At 42.5% G+C, this 20,361-nt stretch overlaps 1 long non-coding RNA gene across 2 annotated transcripts in view; it reads left to right on the top strand.

Annotated features, from left to right (window-relative positions):
* The first annotated feature begins 127 nt into the window (after positions 1-127).
* The window catches only part of LOC148754973 (uncharacterized), a 55,402-nt gene continuing 35,168 nt past the window's right edge, over positions 128-20,361 (top strand). For both annotated transcript variants that reach the window (XR_016019489.1, XR_016019490.1), the window contains exons 1-2: positions 128-1,616; positions 18,861-18,985. This is a non-coding gene — a long non-coding RNA (uncharacterized LOC148754973). The remainder of the gene's footprint in view (positions 1,617-18,860; positions 18,986-20,361) is intronic.

The following is a 20,361-nucleotide window of genomic DNA, read 5'->3' as shown; positions in this document are numbered from 1 at the left end:
GGCCTGTTTTACCACCAGCCTATAAGAGAAAAATATTCCTAACTGGAGAACCAATCCCGGGGAAGGGTGGGGGGCAGAGGAGACTGTAAAGGGGGTCTCTGGCCGTGGCCCAGGAAACAAGCTCATTTTTCCTGGGTTGTAAAGTATACTTCTAACTTTAAAGTTCAAGAAAGGATAAACAGTTGAGTGTAAGTCTTAAAATTTTAGAGCGAAGCAAACTTCGAAGAGCCCTCACCCTTATTTTAGAGCAAAGAAGTCGAGACGGCCACTGTGAAAGGTGTGATCACAAAAATTAGGTGACAGTTGCAGGCAGAGCTGGGAGTGGCCCCTTTATATAGTATTATCAGGTCCCAGTGTTGTGTGTTACTTCACTAGCTCATGTGGTCTAAAGTTCTGCCCATAGGAACTTTAAAACTTGTTATATAAACCCTAAATTTTAAAAAATCCTTAAAAAAAAAAAAATAACCACCTGTATTCCAGCTCTTAAAAATTGTTCTATTGGATCGGATGCAAACCTGCAGAACAAGAATGTAAATTATTGTAAAGCTAGTGTAAGGTAAAATGCTTTACATACATCATTTGATGGAGAAAATTAGTACATACCACAAGACTATATTCACGTAGATGAAAATAGTTCAGACATTTCTTTTTGAAGTTGATTAGGATATATTGTTTGAATTATTCATTTCAAGTTACAGTTTGACTACGTCAACTTTATTTTGTTGTAAAGAAAACAAACATTGTAAAATGGCAAACAATTATCCCTGCAGAGCTGCTAGGATATGCTTTGAATTGAGTCACTTACCTAAACAATATTAATATCTGCCAGATAGTTTAAAATAACTACCTCCACATTTTCTAAAAACAAATAAAGATACATCTTGAACAGTTTCTTAATCAGCTAGTTTCCTAAGAATCAAAATGTGCTAAAACCCTTTGCATGGTCCCTCCCCAGTTCTGGGAGAGATTGGCAGAGGCTGTGGGTGTCGTGTGGAATGGTTTCATGCGGTTACGCTGTTTAGACTATTAGTCATCAAAACACTCATGCTAGCAGCATGGACTTGTAATTATCTAAACAGTTTAAGGATATCATTTCTTTCCAGATGTGGAAGTATCTGTACCGCCCTCCCCTGCTGCCTCCACACCTCCCAATGTCATCTTGTTTTTACTTTGTTGCTTTACACTTGTCATCAGCTCTGAAACTTCTATCATCTCCACAGTGGGAGAAAAACATCCAGGAAACGAGGCTGCCAAACCTGGGGTCAGACTGAGCCTTTTGGTAGCTATGAGACTTGGGGCAGCTTCCGTAATCTTCTGAATCTAAGTTTGTTACAATGTGGAACAGGGATGTCATTTATATAAAGCATAGTGATGGTGGTTAGTTCCTTCCTCTTCGAAAGAAGTAGTAAAAAAAAAAAAAAAAAAAAAAAAAAAGTGCCACAGTTGCCTTGGAAAGAGATTTCAAGAAGGAAATGATCAAGAGGGGTCATGGACGATAAAGGATAAGAAAGGCTGGTGAATTCTGAAGCAGACACACTTCCTGCAGTGTCACCAGTGTTGCTGGATCTCAGTCCATTGTGAATTGTCTCAGATCATGGAAGGTGAAGCCGCAGCAGGTGAGTAATATACCTTCTTTATGAATGATCTGTCTTGTTTTACATTATGGTATATTTTGGACGAAAGAGAGAGAAAGGGGTGGGACTTCCAGATAGAGCCAGAAATTGCTTCTGACCCTGAGAATGCCCATCTGGCTTCTGGGCCAGGAAAACTTTTTAAGAATGGCTGCTCCTAGGAAGCCAGTTCACTAGAGTAGAAGGAGCAGAAGTCAAGTTATTTGGATTTAAGGAGCACGTGAAGAAGAAATAAAAACTATGGGTACAGATATTTGGAAACTGCAATAGGGGTGCATTTTCCAACCAAGATCCCAGTAATCTTAGGTTAAAAAGAGCTTCTCATGTCAGAAAGAAATGACGAAGGGTTCCTGTCCATCCACATCTTCCAGTCCTGTGACTTTATCATAGCTTAGTCTCCCTACTCCAGGATCAGCATCCAATATGGAACTTGGGGTTCCACAGCCCGGCCCACAGTCTGCACCTTTTTATTGTGTTCTTATTTTGGCTTATTAATGCTTTGTCTCCATATTGACCTAGAGCTTAACCTCTGACTTTGGCTTCTCTGACCCTACATTCCTTATCACTACTCAAAGCCCAGTGAAAGGTAGTCCTTCCTTTTCTCATTTCATTCAACCTTCTGTCCCACTAGGCCACTCCCACCCCTGTGCTTCACTGTCACCAGACCATTCTTTTCTCCAAGTTGAACCAGAGCTTCCTTGCTTTCCTGCTATTTCCTTGGAACTTTCCTGAAAGTTTCTGTCCTTTATCTTCGATTTCTCCAGAGCTCCGTGTATGTATGTTATCATCTGCTTCATTTTGTCAGTCATTCTACTTCCAGTCTGCAAGTTATTTACAGCTTTTTAAGGCCCCGAACTTGGTATGTCTTAGTAGTTAGTCATTTGTGTGCCCTTTTCTCTTTTCACCTGTCTTTTCCTTCCAGTGTCTTCACGTAATAGTCACTCATTTTTTGATGGTCTAGGAGAAACTCATTAACTCTGGCTCCAATGTTGTGTAACACTTTAACTGCTCATTGTGTGAGCAATGCATTTGCTACTTCATTTCTACCCTCTGCTTAATAAAATGATTCCTCTGCATATGAGTGAAATACTGAATTTTTGTTTCACTTTTCTGGAATCTTCTAGTTCTGGTTTTTGTTTGTTTACTTTGAGAAGCCAATGGTTATTGGAAGGACTCAGAAGTCACCATGGTAAATCATCTCACCAACACCCTAAACCCTATTGGTTCTTGGGTTGTTGTTTTTTATAAAGTAACACATTGCTTTTCAAATCATAAAAATAGTACATATTTACTATAGAAGACCTGAAACATAAATGAATAAAAGCACTCCGAGGTATACACCCAAGAGAATTGCAAATAGGGAACATACGTCCACACAAAAACTTGTACATGAATGTTCATAGTATCATTATTCATAATAGTTAAAAAAGTGGAAACAGCCCAAATGCCTACCAACTGATGAATAAATAAAACATGACATATCCTTACAATAGAATACTTCGGCCCTAAAGAAGGAGTGAAGTACTAATTCATGCCACAACACAACGTTGAAAACGTGCTAGGTGAAAGAAGCCAGATCCAAAGGTCCCCATAGTGTATGATTCCATTTGTACAAAATGTCTGGAATTGGCAAATCGGTGGAGACAGGAAGTAGATTAGTGATTGTCAGTGGCTGGAGCATATGAGGAATTGGGAGATACAAAGTTTCTGTTTGGAGTGATGAAAATGTTTTGCAGGCAGACGGATGGCTCAGTTGGTTAGAGCGCGAGTTCTGGGCAATGGGGCTGCCAGTTCGATTCCCACATGAGCCAGCGAGCTGCACCCTTTGCCACTAGAATGAAGTCAATGAGCTGCAGCTAGGCTCCTGGGTGGCCAGATGGCTCCGTTGGAGCGCAGGCTCAACCACAAGGTTGCCAGTTTGACTCCCGCAAGGGATGGTGGGTTGCGCCCCCTGCAACTAACAACGGCAACTGGACCTGGAGCTGAGCTGCGCCGTCCACAACTAAGACTGAAAGGACAACAACTTGACTTGGAATAAGTCCCAGAAGTGCACACTGTTCCCCAATAAAGTCCTCTTCCCCTTCCCCAATAAAATCTTAAAGAAAAAAAAAATGTTTTGCAATTAGGGAGTGCAACCTCATGAACATACTATAAACCACTGAATTTTATGGTATGTGAATTATATCTTGATTTTTAAATAAAGGAAAAATAAAAATCACTGTTAATGTATTTCCTTCTATTGTTCTGACACATTCCTGAAATACTTTCCAGAGAGGGTGTGTGTAGCTTCTGCTCATCACTTGGCATCCTTGGTAGAACTCAGAATTGCTATTTTCTAGATCTTTCTAAATTTGACAGATGAAAATATTGTACCTCATTGTTTCAATATTTGCATTTTTGTTATGACTGGGAAGATTGAATATTTCTGTATGTATGATTTTTAGCCATTTGAAATTTCTTCCATTTCTTAATCTAGGTGAGGGTCTTAATGCTTTCGTATTGCTCATTCTACATTTCTTTTTAACCATATAAAACAAGTTACATTACAAACAGAACACTGCTAAAATCTTTACATTTAGGATAATGTTCCCCCAAGGTAAGATGAAGTAGGCATGGAAATAATTGATTGGCATTTGTACAACTAAATGGCCCACACAAGTGTCCAGATCAAAGAAGAGTTTTGCCAAATGTTATTCCCCACCCTCTTTTAGCAAAAAAACATATTCAGCTTTGAATTAACAGTATTTTCAGAGTCTGTATCTATTTACATTTGTGACATAAAACTTACTTGGCCTTTGGGTACTGTTTTTTCAATACATTTCTGAACTTTATTTGCTAGTGTTTGATTAAATATTTTCTAGGTTTTGGAGTGAGGTTATGTTAACTCTGAAAAGTCAATTAGGCTTTTTTTTTTTTTAATCTATGCTATAGAAAAAAATCTATGTAGCTAGGAATTACCTGTTCCTTGAACTTTGAAAGGATTTATTCATAAACGTTTAGGGGTCTGACACTCCAATAACATTTTCAGTTTATTTCATTGATAATAGTTCATATGTCCTACATTTCCTTAAGTTAGTTTTAGTCATTTACACCATAGATTTGAACATAGTTTTCATAATTCTTTACAAACTCTTTCTAGCCACATGTGCTGCTGGGCAGGAGGTTTGCAGCCCCTCTGCCAGTTGAACTTGGCTGGCCGCCTGTGACCTATGAGCAGAGTTGCCGGCAAGGCTATCCCTTCCGGGGCCACCAGTATCTTCTTACTATAAAGAAAACCTGACGCTGTTACTCTCAAAACACTTGAATGGCTTGATGTTACTTAACTTCAGGATAAAGCCCAAACTTTTCTCATGGCAGGGAGGCCGTTTAGGTTAGATCTCTGCCAAGCCCTTCAGCCTCTTCTCACCACCGCCCTAACCCACTCACATAAACTCGCTTCAGTAACCTTACTGCAGTTTCCCTGACATCTGCCCTTTCCTGCTCTGGGCCTTTGTACTTGTTGCTTCCTTACCTGGTCCTCTAATTCTTCTAACACCCACCCCACCCTTAGCACTCAATGCAGATGCCAACTCCTCCGTGCCTTAATCTTCCCATCGGCTATGTACCCATGTGTCTGCCTTCACAGCCTCACCCCTCACTTCTGCCCAAGCATGTGACACTGTTGTAATGGCCCCTTTAGTTCATTATTAGATTGGGAATTCCAAGGGCAGGGAGGTCAGTAACACTTGACTTTGTGTCCCAAGCACCTAGCTTAGGACCTGACACAAAGTCCATTTTAGTGAATGAATTAATGAACAAATAAAGATAAGTGTGTCTTTATCACTGATCTTATGCCTATAGCTAATCACGTCATGGTTAGGAGTGCAGGCTGTGAAGCCAGACTGCTTGGGTGCGTTTTCCAGTATCAACACTGGCTTCCTGGACCTCTCTGTGCCTCAGTGGGTACCAATGTTATCTACTCAGCGTCAAGATGAGAATTAAAGGAGATAATGCATATGAAAAGCCACATTAAAGCTTTGTGTTACTATAATAAAGGTCTCCAGTGCTAGGCTGTGGGCACTAAGGGGAAAGGAAAGCTTGGTTACCCTGTGGGCAAAGTCGCTCTTCTTCCTTTAAAACCTGAGGAAAAGAATTGATCACAGTCTGATGGAGAAGGTTGCATATTTTCTAGGAGAACTGACCCTCAGCCCTTGGTGCTTCAGAGTAAATATTCTAGCATTTAAGGAGAAAATCAATCTGATTTACTTGAACTATTATAAATAATGCTATTGTGGCCCATATAATACAGTCCAGAATGTGAGGGCGAATAGACTGAGTTGCAAAGCCTGGCAGGCAGTTGTAAGACTCCATTGCACAGGCCTGCAATCCTGTGGACAAGAAGAGTCCACAAAGTCTGCAGGCTGGGAGAACCTGGAGCTCACAGCAGAACATTGAATACATATGTGGAATGAGATGCACCCATGGCACGGGCGACATTCAAAGAATAGTTGCCTGAGAGGTATATGTCTAAATATGATTCATTTAATGGACAACTGGTTCTGGATAATGCAGATAGTTCCCGAGGGGTTCTGTGACTCGGGGCACTGAGAACAGTTGAGTGTGAGTGTTAAGGTCTTTCTAGAACTGGCCATCTGAAAGGGAATATTTTTCCTTGTGGCTTTGTAGCTTCCATGGTTCCCAAACTGTAGTATGGATAAGAATTATTTTAATTGCCAACTGCAGTGCCCCATTACCACGTAATGAAGCCAAGAATTCTAAACGTTTATAAGCTTTCCTAAGATTCGGATGTAGGTCCTTTCTAGTGTACTTTGAGGAACATTACCGTGAAGCTATGTCACCAAGGGGAGGCGTTTTACACACGTCAAGGACAGTGGAGTGGAGGTGGTGGTTTTGGGGACAGAAGGGTTGAGGCTCAGCCCTTAGGACATCATTTTTTGATATTGTGATTTATGATAAAAAAAGATATATTTGGTCTTCATCTGTTTCTGGCACAGAGCTCCTAAAACCCTTAGTTCCTAAGTGATGAGAGCAGTAAAAGTGTCTTATGTCATGAGCTGACTTTTACAAAGCACCTAAGATGGTGGCTGATTGTCTGGAGAGCCAACACCCCGACCTCTGGGACCAGAGAAGGACTAGAGGGTGAATCAACCACCCAAATGGCCGATGATTTAATCATGCCCGTGTAATGAAGCCTCCATGAAAACCCAAAAGGACAGGGTTCAGAGAGCTTCTGGGTTGGGGAACACATGGAGGTTTGGGAAGAGTTGCAGGCTTGGAGAGGGCATAGAAGCTCAGTGTCCCTTTCCCCATACCTTGCCCCATGCATCTCTTCCATCCGACTGTTCCTGAGTTATATATACCCTTTTATAATAAGCCAGTAATTTAGTAAGTAAGTTTCTCTAAGTTTCGTTAGCTGCTCCAGCAAACTGATTGAACCCGAGGAGAGGGTATGAGAACCTTCAATCTATAGCTGCTTCAATCAGAAGCACAAGGGTCAGAAGCACAATGACAACCTGGACTTGGCATTGGCATCTGAAGGGAAGGGAGGAAGGGGCTGTCTTGCCGGACAGAGCCCTTCACCGTGGGACCTGACACCACCTCCAGATAGATATTAGTATCAGGACTGAGTTGAATTCTTGGACACCCCACTGGTGAGCAATGCCTGGTGGTATGAGGGGAATCCTCCCCCTCCACACGCTGGAATTTTGATCAGGAAACAAATAGTGGCCCAATAGAAATGTAACCACTGCAGGTTGCAACAACACACAGGAATGTGCAAAGCAGGCCCTACAGAACAGTAGATGTTGACTGGCAAATGAGAGGTCTGATAACAGGGGAAATGGAGGCAGAGGAAAACTTGTTGGAAAGTTTTTCAATTTTTTTTCCTTAGAACAGGTTTGAAATTTTTTTTTCTTAGAAACTGCAATTTTTACCTTTATCACCAGGGTAACTGGAACTTCAGTTTTTCACTTTGTTTTCATGGGTTAGCCCAAAGAGGAGCTGGGAGAATGTGTGGACGTGCACCGCTGCTGACTAATGAGATTGAACCAAAACTGCCAAGTGAATGTAGGAAGTAGTCTCTGTCCTCAGAGTCCCTACTGATTTGTACTGAGCCTTCTGCCAGCACATGCAGTTACTCTTCTTCCTCTTCTATTGGGGAGATCACAATGATTTTGTAGGGGTTCAGAATGAGTCACCCCAAGATGTGCCTCTGTGATATGTGGATTGTTTTCAGCTAAAGGCAACCAAGACCCTGCAGGCTCGAGAGAAACTTGTGCTTACCCTTCCAACTACCTAGAAGAATTTGAATTGGGGGCTTGCCCATAATAAGAGATAATCACAGATAACCTTTTATGACCTATCTATAGGGCAGGACAAACTTCTAATTACTGAATATCTGCTCTTCTTATTGTCCTGCAATGACCTTCCTCCCTTCTGAAGCCCCAAGGTGATCCTTAGCTCAGAATGTCATATATACCATATTTTTCCTTTCTGTCTTTGAACCTCTCATGTATGTGGTATCTCTGACTCTCTCATACATGCAGAGTTTCCATATATATGTATGTAATTAAATTTGGTCATTCTCTCTTGCTAATCTGTCTCATGTCTATTTGATTATTAGACCAGCTGAAAGAACCTCGAGGGTAGACGAAAGTTTCTTTCTCTCCCACAATCCTCTGTAAGGAGTTTCCTTGTAAAAGGAAGCCAATTCTCTTCATGCCTCCTTCTTATCATCTCTGATTGTCTCCAAACTTATTATAACCAGAATTATATCCTAGCGTGTTCCCAGGGGACCCAAACTAGAAAAAAGACTTCAAAAGACTTTTACGTCTTTGCTGATTTTTATCAGCATATCCCTGGAGAATGTGTATGAGATTAAGGGCTTCACCAAGGAAAGAAGGTCACAAATAAAGATTAGGCTACATTTTTCAGTATAATATGTTTTTCTTTAGTGTAATATTTTTTCCAGAGATTTTGGATGAAAATGCTAGCTCCAATATCTGGGAGCGAGTCTCACTGTTTTTCTCAATTGGCTGACTGGAAACTGACTCCAAGATGAACCACCAAATTAAGCAACGAAGTCAAAAATTCTTGGGTATTATGGAAAGGAAGGAATAGAAAGACTTAGCAAGACAGGGAGTTTGGAGTGGATTTATTGTATGTGAGTCAGCCCCAATAAAGATTTAGAATATACTCGTTTCACCAAACCATTGAGAAATACATTGGTTCAGGGAGAGCCAGTCTTTATAAAGCACAGGTGGACCAAGGATGCGATAAGGGTGATGGGGTGGGGGTGGGGCACGGGAGCAAGGCCAAGCATCACACTTAACCGTCAGAGGCATGGAATCTGTAAGTATGGTAATTGGCAAAGGTAGTACAGTGGTAATCTGAATGGTCTGACTTTGATGGTAGCTAATTAATTAATCAGAAGATCCAGAAGTGAAACAGATGGGCAGCCTACCACAAGGATTTACTTGATTTATGGAAAGAAAAAAAAAACAAAAAAACCCCACGTCTGGTGGAAAGACAACTTACTTGAACCGCTGCAACAGAGAATCCCATTTCCTCACTCAATTCCCAGGCTTTATTTCCAAACTCTGAGCTCCTTAAATGCATGAAGGGTGCAGACCCCTGATGAAAGATTCTGTGATAACGTGACAGATTTATACTGTGCCTCTTCCTCCTTGTTTTCTCCAAAGAGACAGCTATTTATCAGGGTAAACGTACACTTAAGGAAAAGAAAAACCCAAACCTTTGGTTTTGAAATAATGGGAAACTAGAGTGTCACTATGGATTACTGGTCCATGGTAGCCTATGGGGATCACATTATATAAGTGCTTTAATTCTAATCAGCCTCATGTGCGCCCTATGTGACTCCAAACCCATCTTGTGGTTGAGTGTATAGCTAGACTAGATAAATTCAGCAATTGGCATAGTTTCCAAATTTGCTTCCTAGCCTCTGGCATGACAGCTATTATGGCAAGAAAAGCAAATTAAGCCTTCAAGCTGTACTGTTCGACAAAAATATAATGTGAGCCACTTACCTAGTTTTAAATTTTCTAGTGGCCATTTTTTTTAGAAAGGTGAAAAAGAAACAGTTGAAATTAATTTTAATAGTATTTTTATTTAATCCAATAAATCCAAAATATCATCTCAAGATGTAATCAATACACATTTTTATTTTTATTTTTGTAACAATGTGGTTTTTTTTGCAGAACCCATCAGCTCCAAGTCAAGTCTTTATGCTTCAATCTAGTTGTGGAGGGCGCAGCTCAGCTCCGAGTCCAGTCGCCATTTTCAATCTAGTTGCAGGGGGCCCAGCCCACCATCCCATGCAGGAATCGAACTGGCAACTCTGTTGTCAAGAGCACGCGCTCCAACCAACTGAGCCATCCGGCCACCCCCTCAATACACAACTTATTAATATATTTATTTTTGTACTAAGTCTTCAAAATACGGTGCATATTCTATACTTACAAAACATCTTATCATGGATTAACCACATCTCAAGAGCTCTCTGGCCACATGTGGACGGCACAGCTCTACAGCATCCCCTCCCTCCCATAAGAGTAAGCCAAAAGCAATGCCACATTCCTGGAAGAGTTTCAGAAATGAGTGCACAATCAAAAAAGAGTTGAAAGTTGCAGAAGTATGGTTCTTTTCATATCCTTTTTTTAAACATACCTATTTTGCCTATGCAGCTGTCAGATCTCAAAGAAATAAGGAGGATTATTATAGGCTTAATTAGGTAGTAACTCAAATTCTCTCTGCTGTTCCAGATGTGGTTTCTTTACTGTAGCAAATAAGCACAGTCCCTAACATCTTGTATGCAACTGTGGATGTGGTAACTGTTTTTGTCCATTCAAATAAGGAGAAAGCATTAGTTGCAATTGGCTTTCACCTGGCAGGCAGAGCTGTCCACCTTCACTGTCTTGCATTGGCTTTACATCAACTCTGCCTCTGAGCCACCATGCTGGACTTTTTCCCTATTCCACAGATATGATGTTGGCCTATTATGTTGATGACATCACACTAATAGGACTTGGAGGCCAGGATGTAGCAGGTGCTTTAGATACCTTGGGTGACATACATACGTGCCTAAAGTGAGAGATGTATCCCGTGAAAATATAGGGGCTGTTATCGCATTGAAGTATCAATCCCTCATAAAGCCCGAGGAGTTAAATATCACCCTCACAGGAAGAGGGAGGTGCAACTTCTACCATTAAGAAAGAAGCACATTGCTTGGCAGACCTCTTTAGATTTGGGAGACACTATATATATCACATTTAAGCATGCTGTTTTGACCCTATTGCTGCATGACCTAAAATGCTTCCCGGATTGAGCACGATGGATAGCAAGAAAAAAAATGAAATGGGAGGTGAGGCACCCTTCGCTATCAGATATAAATCTGATGACCCACTTAGAAAAATGTTGATGCTCATTTCCACAGTTATGAACTCTACTAGTTTAGAAGGACTGTTTCCACCAGGGACACAAAAATGATGACACTGAAATAAAAGCTGAGACAATTACTTGGCCATTTGGGGCTCCTCATAGCACTTGAAAAACAGGCAAAAGGGGATTATGGTGTTGACCAGAATGTTGTATCCTGATTATCAAAAAGAAATAGGGCTGCTGTTACCCAATGGAGGCAGGAAGGAAATATATCTGAAGCCCAGGATGTGCCTTATACCTCTTAAGGAAAAAACAAAACAAAAACAACCCATCAGTTTTTCCTCCTGTATCTTTCTCCTTTTACATTCACAACACTTCTGGCACCAGACATGTGAAAGTTTCCCCCCACCAAGCAATCCTCTGAAATACCAGCTAGGTGTCCTTCAATTTAACTCAACTCAATTCTGACACTATCTCCCAGGAGATAGTGTCAGATCCCACAGGTTAAGGGTTCAGTCCGATAAGACTGATCCCATCCCACTTCAGATGCCAGTCGCAGGCCCAGGTTGTCACCTGTGATTCCGACCGATCAATACAAATTTGAAGTTCCCACAACCCCCACCTCGGGTTTGACTAATTTGCTAGAGTGGCTCACAGAACTCAGGGAAACACATTACTTACATTGACCTGTTTCTTAAAGGATATGATAAAGGACACAGTTGAACAGCCAGATGAAGAGATACATAGGTTAAGTATGGGAAGGTCTCAAGCTCAGGAACTTCTGTCCCAGTTGAGTTGGGGTGAGTCACCTTCCTGGTACGTGGATGTGTTCACCAACCCAGAAGCTCTCCAAACCTCATACTGTTGGGATTGTATGGAGGCTTCCTTATGTAAGGCATGATCAATTATTAACTCCATTTCCAGGCCCTCACTCCTCTCTGGAGAACAGGGGTGGGGCTGAAAAGTCCAAGCTTCTAATCATGGCTTAGTCTTTTCGGTGACCAGCCCCTGTGCAGGAGCCATTCAGGAGACCACCCAGAGTCATCTCATTAGAACTAAAGATACTTTTCATGCTCTTGTCACTTAGGAATTTACAAGGATTTCAGGAGCTCTGTGTCAGGAACCGGAGTGGCGGGGATATATATATACACACACACACACACACACACACACACACATATATATATAATTTTTTTTTTACAATGTCCCGGTACTTCTTTGTTCAGTAATGTTTTAAATAAACAGTATGCATAGAATCATCCAGCCAATACGCTAACTGAGGGCAAGGAACATGGAATGAATGGTGGAGGACAGAAAACATAAATGCCAGCTGTGACCATTTAATCAATTGTGGTCAGAAAGGCAATAATGTGTATTTCTTTCCTTGCTGTGTCATAATTAATTGCCCTTTTCCCTTTTTTCTATTCCCTTAGAAATTTATATGGAGGTTTGTAGTGAGGATGGTTATCTTTACAATATGATCCATAGATTACAGATTATAAAGACAGAATCCAGATGGAACTGGAGAAAGAATGTACATCATTCAGAGATCCTGGACTTAAAGCTGAATGCCCTAACTGATGAGACCTTGAGTTGTCTCCTTTTTGGACAGAGAATAAACCTGTTTTCATTTAGGGGATAATTGCATTATCCCAAGAAGGAAAGTTGCTCCTGGTAAGCCTAAGTACGCAAGAAGGCTGTATGTTAATGTTGACAATACTGTAAATCTCTCTCACATTTTCCATCAGCCCAGCAATTTTTGAGCATCCTTACTATGTGTGGGGACACAGTCCCACAGAGCAGTTTTCAGGCTCTTGGCCTCACGTGGAAAGGTGCTGGCTCAGGTAGTAGATGGCCATCAGCTGTGACTAGTTGGCCATCAGCTGTAACCAGTTAGCCATTGGCAGTGGCTAAGCTAACAAGCGCGGATTGCAGTTAGCAAGGGGTGGGTGGGTTGTTTGGTTGGTTGGTTGGTTGGTTGGTTGGTTGGTTGGTTGGTTGGTTGGTTGGATGGTTGGTTGGTTGGATGGATGGTTGGTTGGTTGGTTGGTTGGTTGGATGGTTGGTTGGCAGAGAAGAGGATGGCGGATTGCGGATCATGTTGTCTTGTCTGGCTGCCAGCGAGACTGGGGTGCAAGAAGAACCCCTGTTGGGATACTGGCGGATGTTTGCTTTTGTGTCTTGACCAGCCTCCATCGAGAATATAGTGGTATGACTCCCCTCTCTATGGCTCCGTTGTTGTTCCTTTTTGGCCTCACCATATCCTGCGTTCCAGTGCGGGGAGTGGGAGCTGAGTCCCTGCATGACACTATGTTTCAGGAATTTACCACCTGATAAGTCTCCCCCACACACACACATACACACAGACACACGCACTCCTGACCCTTAAGGTAAAAGCCTAGCTTTCTTGTCAGTTGTGGTATAACCATGTAATCCAGACTCTGTCAATAAGGCTTATCCATGGAGACACTAATTTCAGAGTGAGCAATATCAGGAAGCAGGACTCTATGTTGTGGGGACAGAGCCCCAGAAAGTAGTTTACAGGCTCTCGGCCTCACGTGGAGGAGTGCTGGCTCGGGTAGTAGATGGCCGTCAGCTGTAGCCAGTTAGCCAATTAGCCGCTAATATAACTGCTGCAGCTACGAAGGAGAGCCGAGGAGAGTGGAGGAGAGAGAAGGAGAGAGAAAGAATGGGGGCTAGCAAGAAGATGGTGGCTGGGCTGGCAAGTGTGGATGGCGGTTTGCGGACAGTGTGAATCCAGCCTCCAGTGAGAGTATAGTGCCGCCAGAGAGAATATAGTGGTATGACTCCCCTACCTATGGCTCCGTGGGTGTTCCTTTTTGGCCTCACCATATCCTGCGTTCTTGTATGGGGAGCGGGAGCAGAGACCCCACAGGCCGCTCCGCACGACAAATGGCGCAGCGAGCAGGGTCTCCCGCACGACATATGTATATATATATATTTTTTTCTGTGAATAGGGTAGAAGTATCTGGCTTTCAGAGCACTCAAGACCGAGTTCTTGGTGAAGAGATGACACAGATGCCGGCAGGAATAGTAGTTTCAATAATATTGAATTTCTGACAGAAGTGGCAGCAGGGAAAAATCACAGATTTGGTTAGTGCTCAGAGGAAATGACTAAGGTGTTTATTTCATAAAGCCTGTTTTGTGGCATGGCGTCAGGCCCCTAGAAATGTAAGGCTGTGGCTGATTCTCCCTCCAGTTTTATCAATTAGTCTGCAAACTACCCAATATCCAGAGACAGTTTCTGTTGCTTGCACCTGGTGATTCCAACCAATCCATATGGGTACTACTTCCACCTGAAAGGGTTGAAGGGTACATGAAAAGAAGGAATGGAAGGCAAGTCTAGAAAGTGTGATTATGGAACTAGTGCAGGTTTCTGAGCAGGGAACTGATATAATTGTAACAGTGCTTCAGGAAAATGAAACATTAAGGAGGGACTTGAGACAAGTTCCAATTAAGGCCAAGGCAAGGCTAATGAAATAAATCATCATACTAATCTAGGTGGGATGCCGAGGCTTGGACTAGATCAGGGGTCTAGATCACGGATAGTAGATGTGGATAATAGTCTCATTTCTGGTTTAACTGTTGGCAAGGAACTCACATGGTTTTCTAATCCCAATTTTTAATCTAATAAAAGTCACTAATCATTTTTATGGTATTTGAAAGAACTATCCAACTCAAATCTGTCAAGATGTCACATGACAGTTGTCTTCTTGGTGTGGATTCAAGTTTGATTTTGACATTCCCGGAACTTCCTTTGTTGTGAGGTCCTCAAAAATTGCACTTCTGCAAATCATGTTTCTATAAGAAACATTTCTGAAGAGCAGCTTCTTAGTGTTTAATGGAAAAGGAGAGAAATAACATTTAACTATCTTATCATGTGCCACATCCATGAGCTTCTTTATTTCTCATGAGGTTGGAAGGATTATATTCCTTTTACAGATGATGAGAGTAGCCAGGGATTCTCGTAAGTGAACTCCCCACACTTTTCAGAATTCCCACCTGCCAGGCTAATTTAGCCCCTGTTAGCCTGGCTGAGGCCCCAGTTCTCCTTTTTCTCCCATCAAGGGGCTCACAGAAAACTTAGCCATGCTATGGTCATGGAGAGAACTACTGTGTCTTTCTGACTTCCAGCCTAGAACCACTGGGACCTAATAGGAAAAGCAAAGACATTGGGAGGTGAGAAGAGCTGTGTGCTCATGTGGGGACAGAGCCAGGTGTGCAGTTTCCAGGCTCTCAGCCTCAGGTGGAAAGGTGCTGGCTCAGGTAGTAAATGGCCATTAACTGTGATTGGATGGCCATCAGCTGTGGCTAGTTGGCCGTCAGCTGTAACCATTGAGCCATTGGCCACTAATAGAACTGCCGTGGCTAGGCTAGCAGAAAGATGGGGGGCTAGTAAGAAGATGGTGGCTGAGCCAGCAAGCGGCAGAGTGAGGGTTGCGGATCGCATGGCTCCTGTTTCCTGTTTCTCCAACCCAGCCGCCAGCGAGACTATAGTGGTGTGACTCCCCTACCTATGGCTCCGTGGGTGTTCCTTTTTGGCCTCACCATATCCTGCGTTCTTATGTGGGGAGCAGGACCATAGACTCCACATGCTGCCCTGCATGACAGCTCATTCTCTGTGGGGTTGATGACGACCACTCCCATCTGTAGAGTTCACAAACGCGGTTCCCACTTGTTTTCTCATTGAATGAAGTCTTCACAAGGCTCTTAGGTAGGTATCATTAGGCCCATTTTAAAGATGGAGACACTGAGACTCAGAGGTCGACTCATGTGTATATAGTTACGCAACTAATAGTAACCAACAGAGCTGAGGTCTGAGTTCAAATCCTCTGATCCAAAACTAGTAGATTGTGCACTGCATTGAGCCACGGAGGAAAATGAAAGATGGTGCATTTTTCTGGATAGAGTCATGGGCCTGGGACTCCTTGGTAGGAAGCCAGTATCCCTGCAGGGTGAACTTCCCTCTGGTTTCTTTGGGACCTTTAAGGCAAATCACCCTACTCTGTACTCAAAGCCTGTGTGGTGTGCTTTCTCAAACATACAGGCCCAGGAATGGCAATATATTAGGCAATGAGGTGATGCTAATTAACCATACTCCTCCCTCTTAAGCCAACTTCCAAAGTGATAGAGATATAATCATAGAAGTTAAACAAACAAAGATCAAAATACAAGCTTTGTGGCTAATAAAAGAGACCATGACTTGAGTTCCCCAGACTTCCTACTATTTATCTCCCAAATTGTAGTCCTCCCTCTCTGAGGGGCAGAACATGTCCTGGTAAGTTCACTGCATGGAGGAACAGATAGCCTGAGTTTGCAGAGAGTAGGCTGCTCCAAAAAAGAATTTTCCTATCCTCACTATTCCAGTTAGTCTCTCTCCCACCCTTGGGGGGAAGTGCATGAAGGATAGAGGGGTAGAATGTGTCTGCCTATACTTTCTCCTCCACAACAGTATAAAGAAAGGGGAGCAAGCATTCCCCTCTCGCAATACTGTGCCTCCCACATGGCAACATCCTGAGTCTATCAATGACCAACGGTTGATGCAATAATGCAATCAATTCTGATGAGGAAAGAGACAATAGCTTTTGTTGTCTTAGCTAGAATAGTAGGTAAATGTTGCAATCACATACAAGGTAGGACTAGTAGCCTGGAATAGCAGATGAGTTACTGGGTTCTGGCAGAATCATCAAATTAGATTGTCAGGGCTGCAAAGAGATCAGGTACAACAAATGCCTGTACACCTGACAGGCATATTTGTCAAGGTCACATAGGAAGTTGTGGACTTGGGATTTGAACCCAGATAGTCTGGTTATTCTGAAGAATTCTAATGACCTCAGCCTCAAACTCATGACCCTCTTCTAAGGCTTCCTCACTTTAGGCCCCATGCAGACACCTTTCACCCCTCTAACCTGGCTATAATTGAACGGACATCTGATGCAAGGATAGCCAGTCCATACACGTAAATTCAGCAGTAGGGACACCAGTGACTAAGGAAACCAATCAGATTCTGTCCTTTGAAGATTTTTGAATATGGGACATTGGAAATTGAGCAATTGATAGGAGGAGCAAATGACAGAGAACAGGCAGTAAAAAGACATGAGCTGAAGCTATGAGTGAGCAGAGTGTGAGGTTAGGTGGAGAGTAAAGACTATTTTATAGGTAGAGATGTGGACAGTAGAAGAAAAGATGCAGGATCTGACCCAAATGTCAGTGATGCTCTAGAGTAGTCATCACCCCTCCTACTGCTAAGGGATGGATAGAGATCACCCAATTGCCAGTCCCACGTTGGATCCTGTAGTACCTTCCAATTACCAAGCTATGTTCTAGTCCCTGGGGAGGCTAGCTCTTGAGATGTTTGTTTAGTGTTTTCCTGAGACCTGGTTATATGGCAAGATATCACTGTTCCTTAAAACTAGTAGCTTCATGAACCACCAAAAATCAGGGTAATCTGAATTAACTTCCTTGTACCTTACAACCCAAAGAGACAAACACGGTAGCTTTTCCACTGATGCACAAACATATAAATTCGTATTAAAATTTTTGATCCAATAGCCTCCCTGCCCAGTAGTAAGACCTGAAATCTTTTTGTTTTATTTTATTTAAGATTTTGTGGGGGAAGGGAAACAGGACTTTATTGGGGAACAGTGTGTATTTCCAGGACTTTTTATTGGGGAACAGTTTTTCCCAGGACTCATCAGCTCCATCCAAGTCAATTTGTTGTCCTTTCAATCTTAGTTGTGGAGGGTGCAGCTCAGCTCCAGGTCCAGTTGCCGTTGCTAGTTGCAGGGGGCGCAGCCCACCATCCCTTGCAGGAGTCAAACTGGCAACCTTGTGGTTGAGAGGACACACTCCAACCAACTGAGCCATGCGGGAGCTCAGCGGCAGCTCATTGACTTCATTCTAGTTGCAGAGGGCGCAGCTCGCTGGCCCATGTGGGAATCGAACCGGCAGCCCCGTTGCCTAGAGATCACACTGTAACCAATTGAGCCACCCATCCGCCCCAGACCTGAGATATTTTTAATTAGCCCAGAACTCACTATGGTCATTTCCTTCATCCCAAATAATCAGTAGTGCAGCTTTGGAAACCTGTCTGTATTGCCTGAACAGTTCCTTTCTTTCTGGCACTCTAAGCGGGGGCTTCTTGGGCATTCATGTCTAGTGTCTGTCCTAAAGTCTGATAATGGCAGGAGCAGTCAGGATGAGTAGGTACCCAGAGCATTAACTCCCTATTCACAGGAAGTGGAGCAGCTGGGTGGAAATGTGCTCGTTCACATTTTGTGGAGGCAGGTAGATGGGGTGGGAACGGGAATGCAGCTGATTAGCTACGAACTATAATCTCCAGCTTCACTGTGATTTGCCCCGACCTGCTGCTACTCTACTTCCTCACCCTCTTCACCCCTTTTTTGCTCTCTGCCACTCTTTACTTCTTTCCCCTTCCCCTTTCTCCTTCTTTCTCCTCTCCCCTTCTTTCTACAGGGGTGGTAAGAGTAAACCCCAAGGAAGCATCTATAAAATCCAAGTCTCCCTCTCCCTAAAAAGCTTGGGTGACAAAAGCATGGATTTGTTTTCACAGTTAAGTGCAAAGTTTATTTTCTCACCTATAAAACTGGCAAAGTTTAAAAGCCCATCTTATTTACAAGGGTATAAGAAAACAAGTACTTTCATACATCGCTGGTGGAAGTATAAATTGGTACAATTTTCTGTATGAAAATTATAACTCACATGGCTTTTTACCTAATAGTTCCACTTCTAGGAATTAATTCTACAGATATACTCATACGTGCAGAAAACTTTATTTTTCATCTCTTTCAGGGAGTATCCATTCAGGATGGCTCTCATGAGGAAGAAGCAGTCTTTGAAATTCTCAGCAGCCACTGATATGAGCTAACCAGCATTGTAGCCAAATGCCTGACTGGATCGAGCATGGACATAGACAGGTAACATCTCTCTCCATCAAACTTTCCTCTGATTTCTCAATAGAACGATAGAGATAGCACCTCACTATATCCCGTACAGACTGCAGCTAAAGAATTCAAACTGTTCACCAACTATTCTACCTTTCTGATGAATGCAGAGGATGAAAGGGTTGTGACCATGTAATAGGAGATATTGGGCAAAAATGATTAAAAAGCAATATCTCAAGTTACTATTGCCATAGAGGCATTTAGTACCCTCTTGCACAGAAAATGCCAGAGTATTGTGCAAACGGAGGTCATTTTCACTTCTGACCTCAAGCAGGAAGGAACTCCTCTAGACAGGGAGCCTTTAATACCCCTTTTAGTCACCACAATCTGCAAATAATACAGCAACTAGAAGAGTAGGGTTTCAGCAGAGTGCACACTTGGGGATCTTAGGTTAGAGATTCAGCATGCCAGCCTCACTCAGCTATTCCCAGACTCAGCATCTAAACACTGTACCTTCAGCATGTGCAGAAAGATGACATATAGCAATTGGATCCTGGGGAAAGAGACAGATCTCCCAGAACAGGGCACACTGTGTGAGATGGAGAGACGTGGGCTACCTGCAGAGCACTAGACCCCACTTGTCCCTCTGCATTTGGGTCATCACTGGAATCTTCTGACGAGGAGTGGTTGTTACCCAGTGTGTACTATAGCCCCCCTTCAGTCACTCTCAACATTTGATTTTGCCATATTCATAAAGTTCTGAGCTTGGTGAAGTCCAAGGCAATATTAGAATCTTCTAGAAAAATAAAAATATTCACTGCCATTTACCAATTATTTTCCCATCGTTCCTGCCATGTTATGACAACTTTTCATTTAAAGGGGCATAGTAATTGGATGGAAAGAGTATTTGACTTGCTGTTTTATGTAGGATGAGCCTTCCTGTGCTTTATTTCCTTACCTGCAGTGCCAATTTGTATGACTCTGTGGTAAATTTACTGACCTGAAAAGAATTGGGAGCCAGATTGTGGGTGAGGTGAGGTGGGAGTAGGGGTGAAGGGGAGATTAAGAGGTACAAATCAGTAGTTGCAAAATAGTCATGGGGGTGTCGAGTATAGCATGGGGAATACAGTCAATAGTATTACAATAATTCTGTATGGTGTCAGATGGGTACTGGATTTATTGGGGTGATCACTTTGTGAGTTATATAAATGTCTAATCATTGTATTGTACACCTGAAATTAATATAATGTTATATGTCAACTGTAATTGAAAAAAATTTTTTAAAAAAAGAATTGGGGAGCAGGGGACAGAATAATGGAAGGGTCTAGAGTGCCTGGATGGTAAGGAGATAATTCAGACAGAAAAAGCCAACACCAAAAATAAATTGTGCTTTTGAGAGCCTAAAAAAG

The sequence above is a fragment of the Rhinolophus sinicus genome, chromosome 16, assembly GCF_057876585.1.
Source record: "Rhinolophus sinicus isolate RSI-liver-muscle chromosome 16, RSI-T2T, whole genome shotgun sequence".
Lineage (NCBI taxonomy): Eukaryota > Metazoa > Chordata > Mammalia > Chiroptera > Rhinolophidae > Rhinolophus > Rhinolophus sinicus.
The sequence above is the reverse complement of the archived record's forward strand: the minus strand, read 5'-3'. Positions and strand labels throughout refer to the sequence as shown.